Consider the following 21575-nt stretch of genomic DNA (forward strand, 5'->3'; position numbering starts at 1 on the left):
TAACCAATGAATGTTCACATGCTTTAATTCATCTGTTTCTTGTATCTGCCCTCTGCGGTAGGTGGAGCCGGCTTTCCCACCCCCACTTTCCATTTGGAAACGGAGGTTTAGTCACGTTAAGTGACTTCCCAGCGTTAGACAGCTCTCAGTGCTGTTTTCTGCCTTTCTTTCTCTCTTTCCATTTCTTTCTTTCTCTATAGCTGATTTACAAAAATATGGACCGCTTCACAAAGTTGTGTGTCATCCTTGCACTGGGGCCGTGCTAATCTTCTCTGTGTCTTTCCCATTTTAACACCCGAGCTGCCGAAGTGAGCACTTGAGTACTGTTTCCTGACGCAGAGTCCAGGGCTCCACCACTGTGTTTCCGTCCACTCACCTGTTCAGCTTCCTGGGCCCTCTGGGGGCCCTCACATCACCTCGGCCCGCAGCACCAAGTGGGAGAGGAATCAGGGGCTCAGATTAAATGTATACATTTGTTCATTGTGTGCAGCCTCCCCAGTCCTTGCAAGCGCTGCAGACTTGATAAACCCTCTGTGTAGGATATGGGGCATCACGAGCTGTAGCATAAATATGTTTGCAAACAGAAGTCATTGCCCTTATCATCTGTGACTTCCAAAACCATTTAGTTCCCTAGAGAAGAGCGTGGACTCAGAGTAGCTGCCATCCTTCAGGACAGTTCCCAGGTATTTATCATGTGCCAGCACTGGCTATACAGTGTAATATTTATTGGATGCTTACGCTGAGTTGGACAAGGTTCTAAGTATCTGTACATGAATAAACTCACTTAATCTTCACAACAATGCCCTGCCATTATTAGTATTTAGTAATAGTAATTACAGCTGTTATTATCTTCTCCACTTCATAGGTAAGGAAATTAAAGCACAGAGAAGTTAATTACTTGCTCCAAGTCACATAACCAGGATACAATGGAACCAAAAATCTGAACCCAGCCAGAACTTGGGCTATGCGGTGCTGCCTCTCTGGACCTTAGAAGCTGTGCCAAGTGATGAAGAGACAGAAATCAACAAGGTTTCTTTCTCAGTAAATCCAGAGTCTGGATGGGAGACAGACGCATGTGAAGTGCTCTTCCATGTGCGAGATGCCACAGGACAGGCACAGGCAAGGGACAGTTACACACCCCCTAGAGCACCAGCCCCGGGGCTCGCAGCGAGGTGTACCTGAATGCAGTGAGGTTCCCGCCAAGCCAAGAAAGACGAGTGAGGGTTTGTCAGTCTTTAGCACCAAGGAAGCTGACCCCAAGTACCAGGAATAGCTCCTAAGAAGCACAGAGGCAGGAAATGACACCGTGCACCAGAAACTCTCAGAATTTGAGGGCTGTGGCACAGAAAGTCAGGCAGTGATAAGCAGAAACGGGGCTGAAAAAGTAGGCAGGGGCCAGGTCTTGGCGGGCTTTGTGGACCATGCACAGTAGGTTGGATTTCATCATGGAGACCACGAGGAGCCGTGGAAAGGCTTCCAGTAGGAGAGTCATATGAGGTTTGTGTTTTAGGAAGAGACTCCAAAATCGGTGGAGAAGGGTGGATTAAAGGTGGTGGTTGAGATGAGTGGCAGTCAGACCAGTTTTGCAACTTGTTATGAGAAATGATGGAGACTTTCTGAACTGGGACAATGGTGGTAAAGATTTAAGTGAGAGAGAGAACTCTGGACCTTCATGCCTGCTAATCCTAGGGTTATTCTTATTAATATCATTAGTTTCCTTTAATATTTTGCCCAAGTTGGCTAGGTTATTCATCTGCCTTGGAGGAGATCACAGAAAGACAACATATCCATTTGGATACATTCTTTTCCAAATAAGAAAAATTCAAGTGGAAATGGAATGGCTTAAAGAATGAAGAAAAGTTATTTCATATAGGAAGTTTTGAGTTAGGGCACTTTTAGGTTTGGTTAATTCAGTAGCTCAGTGATAACACCAAGGAATCTTTTTTTTTTCATTTATCTGTTCCACCTTCCTCAGTGTCACTTGTCTCCCCTATGTCTAGGTATCCTCATGGTCTCAAAATGGCTGCCACAGTGCCAAGAATCAATATCAGCAAACAGATTAGGGAGCAGTTAATCCTCTGCTGACACACGTAAATGTGGGAAGTTAGACACACAGGGAAGACAGAAGGAAGCATTCGAAGAGACAACTATTAGTGCCTGCTCAGAATGCAGAGAAAGGATAATGTTCAAATTCGTGTATTGAAAGAACAGGATTGTGCGGCAGGAATCAAACCTTGTGCACCAGATTATCTGAACAAACGATCTGAATTTCTTCATCGGCTCTCTTGATGTGCTGTTAGGCAGCTTTAGCAGGTCGGATCATAGTTTCCTACAAAGGAGGTGTAGACTGGAAAAGGATGGAGAGGAAGACAGTCCTTTTTGGCCCCAGGAGATTGTGGGAAGAAGGAGAGAGGGAGAAGGCCAATGAGACTGGAGATGTCATCCTTTTTCCCTCCTTGGGATTGGCTTGGGGAAGCGGCAGTGGTGTGGTGTGGCGGTGGCGGGGCACTGGCATTAACCAGCCATCAGGAGGCGGTGAGAGGGCGAGGCCCGCATTCCACTCCCCTATTTGGAATTCCGAGTGGAGACTGCTCTGCACAGAGCCGCATCGCGTGGGGAGCAGTGTGTTTTGACACAAGCTCTCCCTGGCACTCGAGGTTTTCTCAGTTTCACACTGTAGAAGCTGAGCTGGTGCACAGGCAGCCAGCCGTGAGGACAGCACTGCAGGGGGCTCTTCATGAGCCAGGGGATCAGACAGCAGACGTGGAGGAGACTCAGTGTTTTCCCAGGGGCCAAAAGAATAAAGCAGAAGTTCACGATCTGCGGGATGCCCAGTTGGCAGATGGACTCTTGACACAGCAGAGGCGTGCAGCGCCATTGGGGCACACCAAGGACCAGCGTGTCTGCCGCTGCCAGCCTCCATCCTCCTGCACTGCCGTGAAGCCGCATACCCCTTCCTCTTTATAGATGGAGGCTAGATTTGGGAGAGAAGCAAGGGAGGTGTTAGTATCGGAGAGTCTGAACCAACAAAGATGAAGTGTGAGTTAACACTACCACCCTTCCACATTGTCTGCAGACCCTGAGGACAATCAGTCTTCATAAATGTGCTAGCTTCTTCCTTGGAGTCTTGGTTCCTCCAGCGTAGTATGACATGTGAGATAAAAGCATGTTTACAACGCATCTGCTCAGCAAAAGAAGGAGAAAAGTGTTTAACAAACCTACATAATGTCTACTCTTTCCTGGTAAGAATATTGTGTTCCTATTTATAAGGAAAGGATATTTATTACTAATACAGCATAGCAACTTAACAAAAGGAAGTGTTTGTGCTAAGGAAGTGCTTACTTAGGAAGTATTTTCTGAGATAAGGCCTAATTCTTTAATTGCCATTAATTTGTACCCAATTAAAAGGAGGCACTAAAAACTATAGTGAGTATAAATGAAGGAAATCAAGGTGGTGAAGAATCGGGAAACCCTGGGGAGTTTCACCTACAAATGATGAGACAGTGGTGAAAAACTACTGGCCACAAATATAAAAAAGGGTTATGTTGATAAAATCAGATCATCAACACAAATTTGCTTTACAGGCTATAAAGTGTCGTGAAGATGTTGGCTTTTTCTATCTTATTTTCTGGAGTTCCAGATGGCAGAAGCAGATCCAATGGGTCAAAAGTATGAGGAAGTAGCTTGCATCTCCATACATAAAATTGTGAGCTGTCTAACAGAGAAATGTGCTACTTTAAAAATGGCAGCTGAACGTATTCAAGGGCAGGATGGATTTGTCTTGAAGGCTCCTTTAAGGCTCTAAGTCTCTGCAATTCCAGGAAATGGATTTCCTAACTTTCTTGGTTCATTTGTGGGTCTTTTCCTCCTGAAATTGAAGAGGTGACATGATTTACTCCAGGGCGTGTATCTGGTAAGCGGTGGGTTTTTCCACCTATAAGGACAAGTGAACACAGTTTCTAGTTGCTCAGAGTATGGGCCTCAGCCAGCAGCTGCAGCCTCACCTGGGAGCGTGTTAAATGCAGAACCAGGGCCCACCCCGTGAGTCTGCATGCACACGAAGGTGGGAGAAGCACTGAGTTAGATGCTAGGGGACCTGCTGTAAGCACACTCGCAGGGGCGGGAGCACACGGACCCGGGAGACCAGAGCTCTCAGAACCAGAGCATCTTCAGTGCAGACTCTGTCCGGACAAGTAACCCAGACCTCTCAGTGAACCCAGGGCATTTGTTTTGGGTTAAAATCAGTGGTGCCCATTGTAAGGACGAATACAAATCAAAAATAAGAGGCTTAATTCTTCTTGTTGGAAATAAGGCAAGAGATTCCCCTCCCCATTTTTCTGAGCATTTACCTTAGAAAACTTGTAATTGCACATACTTTTTCATCTCTTTGAAATACATAGGAATCCTTTGGAAAACTAGATAGGCCTTTTGTCAGCTTTCTGACCTGAGTGTCTTTCTCAAACAAGAGGAACCATCTCTTTAAACATCAGTAGAGACAGCGCCCCCATCCCCGTACCTGTGGGAGGGCAGGGGCCTAACTTCGTGGTGCTTTGTTCCAAGCTGCAAAGCTACTTCCCGTCATGAAGAGATGAGTAGGGTGTTTTTCCTCTGGAAAAAGTCAATTACCCAACACGGATGATCACCCCAACCACCAGGTGAGGTTAGGATGAACTACTGTGATAAATGGTGCTGTCAAGTCTCTGACTTGAGGACTGGAACTGTTTACCTTGAGAACAGGTAAGCAATGGGTTGTGTCCACTTGGCTATATAAGCAGGAGTGGGGGTGGGGGAGGGGCAGATTCTTTTCTGTCTTTGCATCTCTTAGCAGATTTCCTGTGATGCGTGTTGCTTTCTGGTTTAATGCTGATTCTATAATAAAAGTGTTTCCTTTCTCTACTGACCTTGTGAAAAGGTTTTCTGTGTTGGAAGAGGATTCTATTTTTTAAATATATTTCCCCAACATCATACTGTTATACTGATAAATTATTAAGTATCTTACCTATTCGTCCTACACTTCCATATGCTGTAACCCTTCCCTCCCTCCCTCCCTCCCTTCTTCCCTCTCCAGCTGTCCTTCATCTTTTCTTTTTATTTTACTTACTCTTTTTTTTTTTTTTCCAATTTGGCATGTAAACCTGTTCTCTAGCAAAATCATTCTGTATAGATGGGGGAGTACATTTATGAAAGGATCATGTCACAGATGACCTGAAAAAAGGTGACGACAGGGACTCAAACAATTAAAACACTGGTTTAATCCAAAGTGTGCTTTTCTTTGCAGTGAGGAAGTTTTAGTACTTGAGAATTTGGAAAAAAGGAAATATCCTTCACAAAGGGAAGTGTTTATTTTTATTTTTTCTTTTGAGTAAAAGTAGGCTTATTTAGGGAGATGTACATGGTGGGGCCAGGGGCTGGTGATTAAAATAAAGGTAGATACACACTCCATAGACAGAGTGTGGGTCGTCTCGGAAGGCAAGAGAGAGAAAATGACCGGGAAGGTATTCATTTGGGGAAGCTGGTAAATGTAAAAAATATGAGCTTCTAATTCAGAGAGGTATCAGGTTGGAAACTGTAAAATGCTCTTAGTATAGTATGGTATAATATAGTATGATGTTGTATTTATCATATTATACTTCATTGTAATCAGTCATATATATTTGTGTGTATCTATATCTATCTATCTATCTGCCTATCAATCCTCAAAAGCCATTTTACTTGTCCTTTATAGGATGGGAAAAACATTCATTTGAATATGGTGACAAATTCCATGTGTTAGTAGAATGGAGAAATGCAAATTATTACCATTGCTCATTTCCAAGGCATCATTCTTTGGTTATAAAACCTACCCCAAGAACATATTAGTAAAACAGTCTATTTAAAAGTACTCATTAAACAAAAACACAGAACCTCTATAATGGATTTAAGCAAGTGATAGTATGATTCTGTTTCCATTGACACGATGTAGGAATTTCTGAGCTAATATGGCTCCCTAAATCTTCGGTGGGGCTAGATAAACAAGTTCATGCTGTATAGCGCAGGGAACTATGTTCAATATCTTGTAGTAACTTATGGTGAAAAAGAGTATGAAAATGAATGTATGTATGTTCATGTATGACTGAAGCATTGTGCTGTACACCAGAAATTGACACACCATTGTAAACTGACTATACTTCAATAAAGATATATATACAAAAAAAACCCAAAAAAAACTGTGGGGAGGAAGTTCCTAGGAGGAGCCACCCAGCTTGTCCTGGAATCCGCATACTGCTGTGTCCCTGAGTGTTGCAACAAGCTATAGCAGCAGTAGTCCTAATGAATACTCTCCTTTGACAGTATCAATAAATACTTAACCTTTTGAAGCCAAAATGTGCATCTGAAATAAACACTGAAATCTCTCTTAATTCTCTCCTAAGTCTTAGACTTTGAAACTGTTTGCACAAGACAGTGACTTAATTTCTGAACGTTACCTTTTTCACCCTGATGTTTCGACCCTGTCCTGGCCAGGGAGTCATGAAGCAACGTCTGGTATATGAATAAATACAAATAAAACCTTACATTTTGCATAACCACAGCTATCACCGCACATGGGACAGGACTATTTAGGACTGTCTGAGGTCTACTGAAGAATTCTATTTTTACCACATATTCAAAGTTATCTAGTGTTACTTTTCTTAATTAAGCTGGGCTAGTCTCACAATTCAAAAGGCTTCATTTTTTTTTTCCTGCTTAAATTAAACTCCCTGTGCTATGCAGTGACCAAAACAAATAATCTATGACCTACAAACAAGACACTTGCATTCCCTGAAGAATTACGCTCTCGTTTCCTCTAGGTTATACATCTTTGAACCTCTCTTTGCTGTAACGACCTTCTGGTGCTCATTAGCAAGCTGATTACCATTAACACAGCTATAATGCAGCAATTTTCTTGGTGTATGTCGAGGAGAAATGCTCATCTGAATGCAGTCAGGGGACAAAATTAACTGCATAAATCTACAGCGCAAACTGGATCGCGTCCAACTTTGCACGAGTCGTCTTTCCTCTCCTAGTTGTGACATCACCACCCAGATTCCCACTGACGGCTTAATAAGTATCTCAGGGTTTCATATTTAATTTCCTTTCATCTCCGTATATTACATTTCAACTTAATTTCGGGAGTGCCTGAAATTACCTTATTACCATGTCTCGTAATATGTATTTACCTTTAATCTTTTAACTATGTCCCTTAATGGCTCTTTTATGAGATTCAGAGCTACTTTACTTTTTACATCTTTGTTTCACATTTATATCTTTTAAAAAATATTGGCTAATAGAGGAGGATTTCAGTACACACACACTGATTCATCTATGGGGCTAGGAATGAGACTGGGATATGCATGTATTTTAGGAGGGAGGCATAACTATTACTCTTTCGCAAGAGAGAATTCTATGAATAGTCACGAAAGGAAGTGAAGTTTTAATGAAGAGAGCAAGACCTGGATTCTTTTCTTGTCACCGTCACAACCATCCAACGGTTCCTTGACAACGCTGGTCTCCAAGCATGAACTGAAGATTGCTGACTCTTAGCTTGTAGGTTATGAGCTGACAGGAGAGCTCCTGGGACCCTCTGAAATTCTTTTCCTGGATTATTCTTTGAGGATAGTATCTTAAACACTATAGCCAAAGAACAAACGGCACTGGGGAGATGGTAAAATTTGGTTTCCTTAATGTTTACATACTAGAACAATAGGAAATGTATTGGAGTCAAAATCACTATTAAAATGAAACAAGGAAAATAAAATAAAAGCAGTAATCTCAAAGGGTGAATATAGTTTCCCAGGATTCGGGACTGATTCCTAAAGAGAAAGTCATCTTTTTAAGCAAAATAGCGCAACAAATGCCAATGGTCATGTGTACACTGTCCAGAACACACTGCTAAATTCTCTGCAACCAAGAGAGTGGTCCAGATTTGCTGCACAGCAATCAGAAGTCGTCTGCCCCAAACTAAACATCTGTAAACTGGCGTGTGTCTAGATTGGGAAAGTTCAGCATAAATGCTTATCTTTTTCCCTAGAATTGCTTAATTATTCATTCATCCATTCTTTCTGACTCATTCAGTATTAGCAATGTGAAAAAGGTGCTGTAGCTGCTCATAGGAGGGAGAAATTAATCCAGCTTCTGCCCTCTGGAAATGGTGAGGGACAAAACAGAAGGCTGTGGAGTAAGTAGTGTCCAAAAAAAGATATTTAGATTAGGTTTTCAAGATGGAGCAAAATTACCCTGGGCTGAGAAGGAGGGAAAGACCTTCCAGGCTGAGCCAAGGCGGGAATCCGTGACCTGGCCCGATTCACGTGGGGCCTCTGGTGTCACAGGACCGTGAGGACCTATCCAAGGAACTTCAACACACTTTTCCTTCAAAAGCTCCCCTGTCATTTTGTTCTCTCATCTTAATAGTATATCATCTAGGGTAAGGGAAACTTACACTGTATTTCATCCAGCACAAGCTGGGATGATGGCAGGACCCTGGGTTTTGGAGTTGCAGATATGAATGGCTTCACAGGGACTTCCAAATGCAAGAAGGCACTTGAAGGAATCTCAGCCTCCGGTGGGGCCTGACTGAGCCTCTGAAGCAGCTGCTAGTTTATGTCCTTGAAAGGATGTCTGTTAAGGAAAATTCTTTTGTACATAGTCCCAAATGCTGAAAGTTTTCTTCCCAGATTAAAACAAACAAACAAACAAACAAAACTTTTATATCACAGACCAAAGTAATAGAACCCCTTATATTTACACTTGGGGGATCAGATGTTCCTTTTTAAAATAGAAAAACTAGAACTTCCCTTTTCTATTATAATGGTAGTGTATGTTCACTTTAAAAACTACTAACTACAGGTAAACAAAGGAGAACAAAACAAGCCATCTGCATTTTATTACCTAGAAATAGTTAATGTTTAAATTCTCAGAGATCATATATTATTTAATCTTTACACAGATAATATTCTACTTTTCTTTAGAGCTTTTAATCTGTTTTTATCATGTTTTTATCTGGAATAAAGTGTTTCTTCAATATAATTGTAATGGCTATTTAGTATTTTAGTGTAAGATTGTGTCATAATTTATTTTAACCAATTTCATATTCTTGTTCATTTAGCCTATTTTTTTTGAACTTCTGATATACTCATATAGTTTTTAATTTTGCATAAGTTAATAATTCTTAAGATAAAGTTCTGGAAGTGGAATGTTTCAATTTACCAATATACACAGTTTAAAGGCAGTTGATAAGTGTTACAAGTTACTGACCACAAAAGATATAACGTTTTACCAAACTTTTATGAAACTATCTTTGTCCCTGTATGTTTGCTAACACTAGACAATGCTACTTTTAATTGCCTATTTGATACCCCCCAACTCTTTTTTAAAGAATAGGCTTTAATAGGGAGGGAAAATTTGAGCATTAGAAGAGGAAGAACTGGGGAGAATGGAAGTCCAGACAGAAAGAAGGGTGAGAGAGTCTGGGAAGGCACCCTGCCTGGACTATGTTTTTGCTTGGGGCTAGCTCTGAGTTGCAAGATGTGTATTCTGCATTTTATCCAAGAGGTCATGACATATTTATTTAGAGTTCTCAAAACAACAGCAACAACAACAATAACAACAGACTTTGATGATTTTCCCCACTTCTCTACAAACATGTCCTTTCCTTCTCATTGGAGTTGCCTCCTCCATTGCAGCATTAAGGGCAAGTACCAGAGGTCAGGCTTTGGCATCTCTGCAGGGGGATCTATGCCCTCTCCAAAGTCCCCTATAAATGGGGCCACAGAGATGCCACTTCTGTAAGCAAGATTACCTCTTGCACTTTTGAGATGTTAATTTTTTATTTATTTGATGACACAAAGAAACTGGAATTTTCATAAAGTAGATTATTGGAGTGATCGTGGAAATAAAGCCAACTAAAGGGATTTTTTTTTAAATAATGTTTTTAGGGAAGTCACCTTATTCACTTATAATTTACCAAATCATAAACCTGGAGCTGAGAATGAAGAAAGGGCTTCTGCCTTGAGGATGCTCTAAGTTGTGGGTAGTGGTGGTGTGTAGTTAGAAGGACTGGCTACAGTGTAGTATGAGGTAGTTGGAGGACTGGCTGCGAGGCAGAGACCTGAGCTACAGCCCACTCGCATCACCCTCTAGCTCTGTAACTTCGGTAAGTGCCTTCATCTTCTTATACTCAGTGTCTCACCTGTAATGTAGAGGTAATAAAAGTCTCCTCAGAAGGTGTAAGGATTAAATGACGTACCTATAAAGTACTGAGCAAAACATCTAGCTCATAATAAGTGGTCAATAAACAGTAGATATGTAGCAGACTGAGAATCTGGTCACCTCACTCATGGGTTAACATTGTGTGAAATGGACAGACTACATTCTATTAACTATTCCTTTATAGTTTTAAAATGTTCACAAAGGATAAAAATGAGACAGAAAAAGACGTGCACGAATCTGTTACATTCTCACACAGAAGGAAAGATACAATATAAGCCATTGTTCTGCTATTTTACCAAGATTTTTTTAGCTCATTTCAACCAGAAAATTTATCTTGGTTGGGGCAGAATGTAATAGACTTTTTTCTTTCCTTTTTCTTTTTTCTTTTTTTTTTTTTTTTAGGACACTCCTCAGTTCCTGTAGGCTTCTTGGATTGAGTTGAAAGATGGCTGATTTCTTTTTCCAGGGAGCAAGTAAGGTGATACCTGCTACACCATAGATTTACGAATAGGTTTTTGATACCAAGGTCCATTGATATCTTGGGAAAGTGAGACTTCTGGCCAAATGACAAATCAGATCTTAGAAAATGAATCTAGATACAAAAACGATTTAACAGCAGGCTGGAAACAATTAGTGACCAATTCAATGATATCTGTCTCTGGATTAATCAAGGTTACTGAAGATGGTGTAATGAATGGCTGGATCCCCAAATATCTTGTTTATCCTTTTTATCTTGGCCCAGTGCCTTGCAGAGTTCACTTATACAGGCATTCAACAGCTACTCATTTCTAATTAACTTAAATGCATTATATTTCATTTTATTACCATCCCTTTAATACAATATTTTGATACTTCAGTATAGAAAGAGTGGAATGTTATGTATATACCAACCAGTTTAGTGTTTAACTTTAAGAACAGTTAGTTGTTTTAATCAAGAATCCATTCTCCAAAGATGGTAAGCTAAGATTTTATCAGATAAGCCACACTCCACAAATGGCCACCCCAAAGTATGTAGAAAACTATACACGTGCCAACTCACACTTCAGGTGATCTTAAATGACACAGTGATTGTCAAAAATAGATTGTTGCTGATTAAGTTAGTAGCTTGTTATTTCCTCTGTTTAATGGGCTCTCACTGTGAAGTTAAAGTGTGCAAAACATGTGAAATGTCTAAAATATTCACAGGATATTCCTCCCATGCTTTGTTCCTTTCTCATGAACTCAGATTAAGAATCCAGCAATGTCTATAGCCAGGACCCTTAGGCACAGGGCACGAAGCCCCAAACGGCCCTGAGCTCAGCCACTGGCTCAGGAGGACTGCTGCTCACCTGATTTCAACGAAAAGAGTAACAGGAATTTGCTTCTAGAATTCAGTCACATCTCATGATGGCCCAAAGGTACACTGAGTTCACAGAACAGATCGGATGAAGTATGTTGAGGCTTACTTGCTAATGAAGGCTTATTTAATAAATGTCTGAATGTGTGGCAGATTTGGGCTTGAAGTGGTTTTTACTGACAAAGCTATGTGTGCAGGAGCGGCAACGGAATCCTCCCCCACTTTGGATTTCTGCAGGGGCTACTGCGTACTGCAGGAGGCGCCAGAGCTGTGCGCGACCAAACTGACTTACGTAAGACTCACGGTGTTCTTGCTTGCTCTGTACTATGGCTATTATTATTATTATTATTATTATTATTAGTTCTTCTGATTTCTGGGGGGAATCCCTACTTGCTCAGACATGTGTGGTGCAGATTATGTAATCAGTCCACCATCCCCAGTTAGCATTGCTATTAGATTTATTTTTTTTTTTTAAATTTAGATAGTACATTCTCTTTCTTTCCTCTGAGTGTACTAGACCCAGGGATGTTCAGTTATGATGGATGTGGAATATCTCGCCTTCAATTTTCCCCCAAGGAAATGTTGGCAGAGGGGGAGAAATGGCTTCCCCTCCGTGCCCAAAGGCTGCGGTGCAGGGATAGAACCAGTCATATGACCCGAAACAGTGGGGGGTGGGGGGGCGAGGAAAGGCCAGAGTGGTGAGCAGAGTGTCGGCCATGGTGGGGATTTGGAGGGGATAAGAGGAAAGCTCTTCTCTAATAACTAACTACTTTCATGGCGGCTGTTAACTGAGGGCTTCACAGATGTAAGACCCTGTGGTTAACGTCCAGCACAGATTCTGAAATAGTCATTTAAAGTCTCTCTGAGGTGCTTATTATTATTCTTCTTTATCCTCTGAGACTCAGATGCTAAGTAGTCTGCTCGTAAGTGGTGGCAACGGAAATCAACCCCAGCTCTCTGAGATTCTGCAACCCGTAGCTCTGCTGTCCAGCTGACCAGAAACACTCCTTCAGGCCCTCTAGGCTTTCTTTTTTCATCCATTCAAGAATAGAGGTTTTGACTTACTTTGGAGACAGTTCTAGACATTTACACATACATCATTCTTTATTTCATATTATTTCAGTAATTCGATTACTGAATTCCACACTTCCTCCTGCTGATACTTCTAAAGATTTTCTACCTGGGAAGGGAAAGGAAGTGAGTCTCGCATCTTTCCCGTGACCCTCGGCACAATTTGAATATTTTGGATGCGCTCCTGCTTGCAGAAATGTTAAGAGCAGATCATGTAGATCAATCTACCATCCCAGAAGTGGATGAAAATATTCCCTTTTCTTCCTTTTTTAGAAAGGAAATGGGTAATCATGCTTATGATAGGAATATTGGAAAACATAAGCAAATGAAAAGAGGCATCACTTAGCGGATACCGCTGTTATATTTTTGGAATATGTATCCCTTAGATTTTTTCCCCCCTGGTGCATATACAGTAGCAGAATTAAATCACATTATGGGTACTATTTGACAATCTGTCTCTTATTAGCAACTTAATATAGACATCTGTGTCACTAAATATAAACGTGAACTACAAACAGTCTTAATTTAAGAATTATAATTTGCTTCAATATAATGTCTACCCCTCACTCCAGGAACTCTTAAAACTCTTTTCACTATAACTGTTGGAGGGATATGCATGACATTGTCACTTGAGAGAAAAAACAAGTTGTTTATCAAATGTATCCAGACTATTCGTTCCCAGCACTGTTCGACAGGGACTGTGTATTTTCAACAAAAGTACTGACACAACTTGAAAATCAGCTTCTCCTTGATCGTCACAAACGGCGTAACCGAAGCCGTCTGATGCTGCTCTTGTGTAAATTTTGTTACATTTTGTTCTGGGAACGGGGTCAATATGGTGACAGATCGAAGCCGGGGCACTTCGGCTGCAGTGAAGTCAATACTCCTCTGCATTTCTTTCATCGATAGGCTCCGGAGGACCACACTTAGACTCAACTCTGCATTCGTGTTTTGGGAAACATTTCTCTAAAAAGTGGATATTAACTCTTTGATATCTGATAGAAGTAGCCAGCAGCCCCTTCTCCTTCAAAATCAGAGAATTATAAACGATCAACAAATCACCTTTCATCATTTTATTTCCAAGCTCTCTGTGGTATTCTATCCCCTGCCCTCTCTTTGTGCACCTCGTGATTCTGATGGTTAATCTTAAGAAATCAATATGCAAATATAGCCATCTCCACAGTACAGATTTTTAAAATCTCAGTTCTCTACTGATGATACTCAAATAAGACAGAAAATCTTGCAAGTTAAAAAAAAAAAAAAGCCAGAAACTCACCCCAAAGCAAACGAAAATACCAAAAGGAATTCAGGTTTTTATCCACCAACTTAAGAGGAAGGCAAAGGCACCTCGTGGATCTTACCTTCCCCTGGTGTTCAGTCTCTCAGGCCCTCCTCAGTTTTCTGAACCAAAAGCCACTGGAGGGAAATAGGAAGTTGAAACATATTAATGTGTCGAAGTGTGGAAAGGTGAGTCTCAGCATTTCCCATGTGGGTGTATTTTGATTTCATGTCGATTTGTTTATTTTCTCTGTTACCTGGAACTTCAGAGGCTGAACCTGAAAGTGCAGAGGATCCTGACTGAAATGCTAAATTACGCTTTCAGCGGCTGTGGTTTAACGCAGTCTAGCACTGCAGCACGCAAAGCATCCGTGGCAGAGGACAGTTTCTTTATTTACCCGTCTGTTTTTAATCCCCAACTTATTACAGACTGATGCTTTGGTAAAATACAAAATGTTCTTGGTTGTCACAGCAATGCCAAATTGCTATGAAAATTTTATACACTTACTGTCAATTTCTGTACTGGTTTAGAGGACCAAGCGTCAGTCTGAAAGCTTAGAGAGTGGTACCCATCTCTATTTGGATGCCAAGAAGTTCAAATGACCCAGTTAGGTCATGTAACTTTTCTAGGACTCTATTTTTTTCAGGTTTTGAGTTTCTCGGGGTTGTTTCAGAATCACATGGGATGTTAGAGTCTGAAGCAGCTTTGATTAAAAATGTTTCAAGTTCTGTGCCTAACCTGATCGGAGAATTGGCTGCCAGCACATTTGATAACCAGGAGCAACTTCACTGTTATCTTTTCTCAACATTTCCTGTGGAAATTCATTTTTCAGCTGAGCTCCTGGTAGGAACCATTAATAACATAAAACTAAGAACACACACACACACACACACACACAGACACACAGACACACATAGTATAGCCATCATAGATATGTGACCGTCAGAGACAATTATGCAAAAAACCTGAATGAATCTAAGGGTCATGAAATTTGCTGTGTCTTTTGTTAAGTTCTTACAGGTTTTTTTCAAAGGAAGGTGAATTTTCTCACTCAGAAAGCGACTTGAGGGATCCTGATTATGCTTACTTTAGACAGGTATGTATTTTTTTCTCTTTACTCTGAGACAAGGACCATTGGAAAGGAGAGATGTGGCTTGGATGGAATGAATTTGTTAGGGTATGCAGTGGGAAACTTTTTATCAAAGTTGGAGGAAACTCTAAAGCATCTGAGAACTTTCTGAGCTCATCTCCAAGGCAGGATCATAAGTTCATGAAATGTTTATACATACGTTGCTCCTGGGGTGTTAGACTTGTGTGCCATCATGTTTCCTCTCCCCAGCTCTCATGGCATCCCAGAAACTGGCAGGAAGTTTGCCTAAGCTGAGTCAGAAGAAAAAAGGTGAGCAGAACCCATCCAAAGGCATCTGCAGCCAAACAGATGTGGTAAGAATGATGCTTCTGATGTTACGAGGCACCTGGCTACTGCCTCCCAGAGTCAGGAAAACTGTACCCAGAGAGTTCTTCCGGAAATGACTCAAATGATTCATGATGGGAGACGCTGATTTACTCACCTAAATTTAAGCAGGAGGCATTGAAACTACCCCGCCTCATCAAGGTTTATACAAGGCTGTTATAGTATTTCTACATTTTCTCTCCCTTTGTTCATTCATCTAAGCAGTCTATTTGCTTTTTGGCCCAATGTAGCCCATTGAGCGGACATCTTAATTGAGCTGTTCATAATGATGCCTAGATCTTTTTTTGTGAAAAGTACCAGCTAATTCAGAGCCCACCAGACCCATTAGTGTGTGGGAACTTTAAATGGTCTTTTTCAATATGCATCACTTTGCAGTGAACTACTTGGGAGTGCGCTGGCCACGCATAACTCAATCAGTTTCTCTATTTGTTTTTTCAGGAATACCACAGAATCGTTCAGGGTTTCAGCAAGCCTTAAAAGTAATGTTATGATCTCATTGTTAAACCAATTGGCCAAATTTAATTTCTTCTTTTTTTCAGGACTTACATTTTCAGAGTTTGTTTGACTATGAAAACCCTAAGGTTTTTATTTCCAGCCGAAGTTATATTGGAAGTCTTTTTCCTTTTTTATTTCAAAAAAGGAAATAATACCTTGAAAAAAGTCTCAGGAGACTTCTATCAATCTTCAAAGAATGAGAGAAAATAGCATATATGAAATCCCATGTAGAGGAAATACATTTTAATATTTAGCTTGGATAATGGATTCTGTACTGGAAATCTCGTCTAATAATTCTGCATATATTTGAATCTAGCAAATCCCTGTTTTGTTTGTAGTCTATGATTTGAAATTTGTTGAAATTGAAACAGAAGGATAGAGGGCAGGGCACAACCACTGAAGGAAAGACACAGCAACTGAGGACAGGACAAACTGGTTAGAACCAAGATGGCCGAACATTTGACTCCAGTAGACCTTGAGCCCCACCCACAGGCATCACGACAGTTCTTAGGCTGACCATGAAAGGTCAGAAAAGTAGGCAGGGGCAGGAGGTGTTCCCTGTAAATCCTCGCCCCTTCCCCAAAGTAGCTGGAATGATTCTCCTACTTATTAGCATATGAAATTACCGAGCCCGTAAGACCTAACAATTCATCACCTTGTGTTCGCTCTCTCTCTTGCCTTCTGAGATGGCCCACATTCTGTCTATGGAGTGTGTATCTGCTTTTACTTTAAACTAAAAACCCCCACAGCTCTCGGTCTCTCTCCCTCTCACCTTTCTGAGATGGCCCACATTCAGCCTATGGAGTGTGTATCCCCTAAGCCATTTTCCCTTCTGAGTCAGATAGACTGCCCTCTGTCCATGGAGTGTGTCTCTCTCTAAACAAACTTGTTTTCACTTCACCATGCTTTGCTCTTGAATTCTTTCCTGTACGAGGCAAAAACCTATTTTCTCATAACAAAATGAGTTGTTTTTTAAAAAATTTATTGATAATTCTCTATCAATAATGAGAATTTGAGATGGAAGCAACCTCTAGTGTCCATCCTGCCAAGAGATAGGCTTAATCGAAGTGTTTCTAGGGAGATGGACATCTAACATGTTATAGAAGAGGGAGAATTGTGTTCTGTGATATGACGACTCTTTCTGCTTTATCTGTACCTTCACAAATATGAAGTGAAAATCAATCACAACATTTGGTTCTCTGGAATGTGGAATGTTTAGTTATAAGGCTTACTTACTAATTAAGCTGATTGTTATTTCAATCTTGACTTGAAGATATTTCAAATCTACATAGAAAATACCTCAGTATTCTTCAAATTGACAATGAGGTTATTATAGAGAAAACCTCTCACTCTGTGTGGAAAAATGAAATTTGGCTGTGGCTCTCCAGATTACATGACCCACCGCCAGCTGTGTCCTGATGCTCCTTGGGTTCTTGTGCTTTGCCTCATTTTCATAAAATTCTATTTAATAAAGAAACTAAATACTGATCATGTGATACTGTTGATTTAATTCATTCTAATTGACTGAGGCCCTCAACATAGTGTTAATAGTGATAATAGCAACAATATTCATCACTACACATAAAGATATAAAACAACAAATATATTTATATTTTGAGAGTAACTTTTTCCAGGTAATAGATCCAGGTCAATAAAAGTCACTTGATTCTTCATCTCTTGACTCTTAAAAATAATTTAGACTTGAAAGTGGCAAAAGAAAATGATTAACACTGCATGTGCCAATGGCATATACTGCCAGAAGTCCACAGGTACTTCACCAAATTCAGATATCCCTCTGTAATTCCACTGGAGGATTGTGATTGCCAAGGACGATCAAGTGAGAAGTTGTTTATCAGCAAAGTTTTCTTTTTGGAGGATAGAAGCTGAACATTATGCTCAATTGGCTGTTTAATAAATGATTTTGCTTATAATGATATTGGTTTTACATATTGGTTTTACATGTTGTGTGTCCTCATTTTTAAAGTCCACTTTCATATATAATTTGCCGTCTCGCTTCTTTCTGATGTGATTAATTACTTCCAGATCCCTGGATCCTGTCAAACTCCCTGAAAAATGATTGGCACTCACTGGTGACCAGTGTCATTGCAAAGGAACTGGCGATAAAGAAGAAGATATGCAATGACCTTTCAATGATTCAGGTATGCAAATAAACATCTATGCTGTGATTTACTGATGCATTGAGAACTCGCAAAATTATAGGTGAATACGAAATATAGTATTTTTCTATGATAACACTTTGGTACACTTTTTCCTAACTCAAAATTGTGGAATTAAAAAGTAGAGTAGGACCTAAGAATCCATAATTTCAATTGTGAATGCAAGTATTCAACATTTCTTCTGTGACAAGTCAGAAATATGGACCCTTTTAATATTTCGTGTTCTTAGCGGTCCAGTCATTTGAGGACAAAAATTATTGAATGTGCTTTGTTGATGACTCTTGCAAAAATGTGGGTTATTAACAAATTTTTATTGGAAAAAAGGTGTCAACACAGAGAAACAGCCGTTGCCATAGAAAATGAAACTTCTGATGCCTGTGTGGGGCTAGCAGAAAGAGACAGCGTTGTTTACCCCCTTTCTTCTTCAGTCCAAGGACCTTAGTTATTCCATTTGGAATATCTGAGCAGTCTCTGGGGTCTAGCTCAGCACGGATGTCTATGGAACACGCGTTTCATACACAGAGCAGAAATCAAACAGCTAGCATAAACCAATAAAACCAAATTATGAAAAGAAGAAATGTGGAATAAGGGGAGCAAATTTAAAGTAAACGAAAACCAAGAATTAGAAGAATGTCAGAAGGAAAAAAAAATCTTCAGTTGGAACAGTCTTATTTTAGTGCTGCACTGCGGTTAGGACTTGCTTATCAGGAAAGGAGACAAAATTGACCAGATACGTTTAATGGGGGTAATATTTTAATTCCATCCTGTGTGTGAGGGTGTATGTGTGTGCAGACATATATCTGAGTATTTGCAATTAACTTGATTGAGGTATATTTCACATATAAGAAAATACATGTATGTTACATGTAGAGTTGAATAAGTTCTAAAAATATATATTCCTAGGTCATCTCCACACCCTCTAGATACAAAAAATTTCCTTTTACCTTAGGACCCTTTCCCTGCCTTGAGAAAAGGAGCAACAAAGTATAAACTCTTCAAATAGAATTGTGTGAGCTTTATGAGGGCTAGTGGTTGAGGAAGGAATTTTAGGCTCAGAAGCTTGGGTGCAGGAGCGTGAGAGCCAGAGTTTCGATTAACAAGCAAAAGACAGGGCAAGAGTGCTGGATGAGCTTTTTTTAGGAATCGTTCCCTCCCTTAGCCTTGCTAAAAATGTCCTCGGGCTGTGGAGATGGAGATGCATCAGAAAAGCAGTGATGGAGCCGTGGGGCCCTGTCTTGTGGAGCACTAGGTTCCAGAAATAGTGATGCGGGGTTTTTCAGCACATGGGACGGGCTCTCAAATGTCCAGCAGCCCCTGGAGTGCTGTGTGAGGGCATCCCAAAGCTTCCCGTGACTCCAAAAGAGGAAGGGGGTGTCAGAGAGGGGGCCCCGGGGCCTGAGGTGGTGGACACAGTGCACCGGCCATGGGCTGGAGGCTGCTGAGAACTCGAGCATCAGCAGCAACTGCCAAAATGAGGGCCTCATCAGCCGAAAACTAGAGTCTCTCTCCTGCCTTCTCTTCTTGTCCCCCAGCTGTGACATAAGATCCCCAGTATGCAAATGAACCCTGGGGAGAATGGAGAAGGGGAAATCTTGAAATGTTAGAAAACACCAATGTGACTAAGTGACAAAAATCAAGCCCCCTGTCACCTGGTGGAATAGGACTTGAAGCAGAGATTCGATGGAGCTGCAGAAAAAGAAAGTTAAGTTCTCTTTTTGTGCGTACCTAAATGCTGAGAAATTTGTAACTACTAGATGAGCAGAATAAATAAGCCCAATAGCATATTAGAAACTAAAATTAGTAAGGAATGAATGTCACTTAACTCTATTGAGAAACTACGTTTATACGGCACTAGAGAGTTGACAAGTGGTTTTCTGTGCTTAATCTCATTTGGTCCACTCAGTAGTCTGCAGCGTAAGCAAGCCAAAGACCCTTCCTTCACATGAAAATATAGCCACCTATGAAATACCATCCCTGAATATTCACTGGTTCCATTCATTCAAGAAATAGGTGGAATGCAACTACTTGTCACCTACTTGACATCCCATTTTCCCTGGAGTGCATTTTCAAACGGCTGTGAAGCATGGTCCTAAAAGCATCATGAAGAGTAGGAATGACCCTTGGCATGACCAAGGAGTGACCACGCCCACAAATGCAAGTAGATATGGAAGGTGGAAGAATAAAAGAGTAAGTTCTGGAAAATTGATGTTAGCATTGTGGAAAGGAAGGAGAGCTTGTCCGTGGCACCCCAAACACTGCTGGTGGCAGTGTAGATGGTGCAGAGAAGGAGCAAAGGTCCCTGGGTGGCACAGCTTTAGCATCTAACTTGGGAGCCTGCAGAGGTATCAGTAGCTCTGACTGGGGGTGAGGAAGAGTCTGGACAAGGTAAGAAAAGGGCTTGGAGACATGAAATGGTTTCAAGACTGATCCTTGCAAAGAATCAGTGTGGCATCCTTGAGCCTGGTCCATAGCTGGGTAAGTCCAGTGGTGAAGACCTGGACAAGGTACTCGCCCTCCAGGGAGCAGGTGATATCAGAGCCTGCCAGGTGGCTGCTGGGGCCACTCGCGGCATAGGCTCGGCTTCTGGCTGGGCTGTGCAGATTTATCCAAGCAGCTCAGAGAGGAGAACAGAGCTTCAGTTCCAGCTGCAGCTGGAGGCCTGGAGGGAAATCAAGGCAGAAATCCAGTCTGTGCTCTAGGCTCGAGGAGAGGGGAGCAGCAGAAGAAATAATGGAGACGAGGTTTAGTGGCTTCCCTGCCACTGTGGGCTGAGGCTGCTGTTGACCTTCTAACTGGTCAGCACAGCTGTGGAACTCAAGGGACCCCAGACCACAGACAGAGGCCACTGGCCACATCAGTGGAAGAGTCTAGAGAAGACAAGGTTGAACAGGATGGCACCTCTAACAGCTAGAACTTGAGCTAGACTGTCAAGGAAACCCAGCCTGATGAAATAGATGGTCATTCATGCGCTACTGAGACATGAGCCCTAGTTGGAAAACAGTGCCTTGACCAGTAAGACTATTCGTTAGAGAAAAAAAAATCTCAAATAATTTTAACTTGCCAGCTAAAGCATCTTGATAGTAATTTGTAATTTCAACATAGTTTATTCATAGGAAAATTTTTTAGGTTAACAGCAGGAAATGTACCATTTTCTAAGCTAGACTCAGCAGTAGGAATATTATTTCTGATGACGTCTATCATAGATAGAAGAAAGTGGCCCATTTGACTGTCCATCTGAGCAGCTGGGTCTTGTAGTGAACTAGCCAGGCCAGTTGCTTGGTTTTGATATCTTCCCTGAGTCCTTAGATCCTGCAGTCAATTTTAACAGGACCCAAAGAGGGGCATTCAGGAGCAACTGTTTTCATTTTCTTTGTTTTTGATTGGAGAGCTTTCGTTCTCCGTGCGCGCAGGGCAAGCGAGTATCGATCTGGGAAGAACAGGAGCACGCGCTTACCCCCCCCGTAACCCGCAGCCCCGGGAGCGTCGCTGTGCGGCTTTAGGAGCACCCAGGGCACCGAC

At 41.3% G+C, this 21575-nt stretch overlaps 1 long non-coding RNA gene and 1 other non-coding gene across 2 annotated transcripts in view; both read right to left on the reverse strand.

Moving 5' to 3' along the window:
- Positions 1-209: 209 nt before the first annotated feature.
- Positions 210-316, reverse strand: LOC116157302 (U6 spliceosomal RNA). The gene has a single exon (XR_004141331.1). It is a non-coding gene; the product is annotated as a U6 spliceosomal RNA (small nuclear RNA).
- A 2637-nt stretch (positions 317-2953) lies between these two features.
- The window catches only part of LOC116157226 (uncharacterized), a 45528-nt gene continuing 26906 nt past the window's right edge, over positions 2954-21575 (reverse strand). The window contains exons 2-3 of the long non-coding RNA XR_004141223.2: positions 13993-14047; positions 2954-2974 (exon numbers count right to left, since the gene is read on the reverse strand). This is a non-coding gene — a long non-coding RNA (uncharacterized LOC116157226). The remainder of the gene's footprint in view (positions 2975-13992; positions 14048-21575) is intronic.

This window comes from Camelus dromedarius, chromosome 13, assembly GCF_036321535.1.
Source record: "Camelus dromedarius isolate mCamDro1 chromosome 13, mCamDro1.pat, whole genome shotgun sequence".
Classification (NCBI taxonomy): domain Eukaryota; kingdom Metazoa; phylum Chordata; class Mammalia; order Artiodactyla; family Camelidae; genus Camelus; species Camelus dromedarius.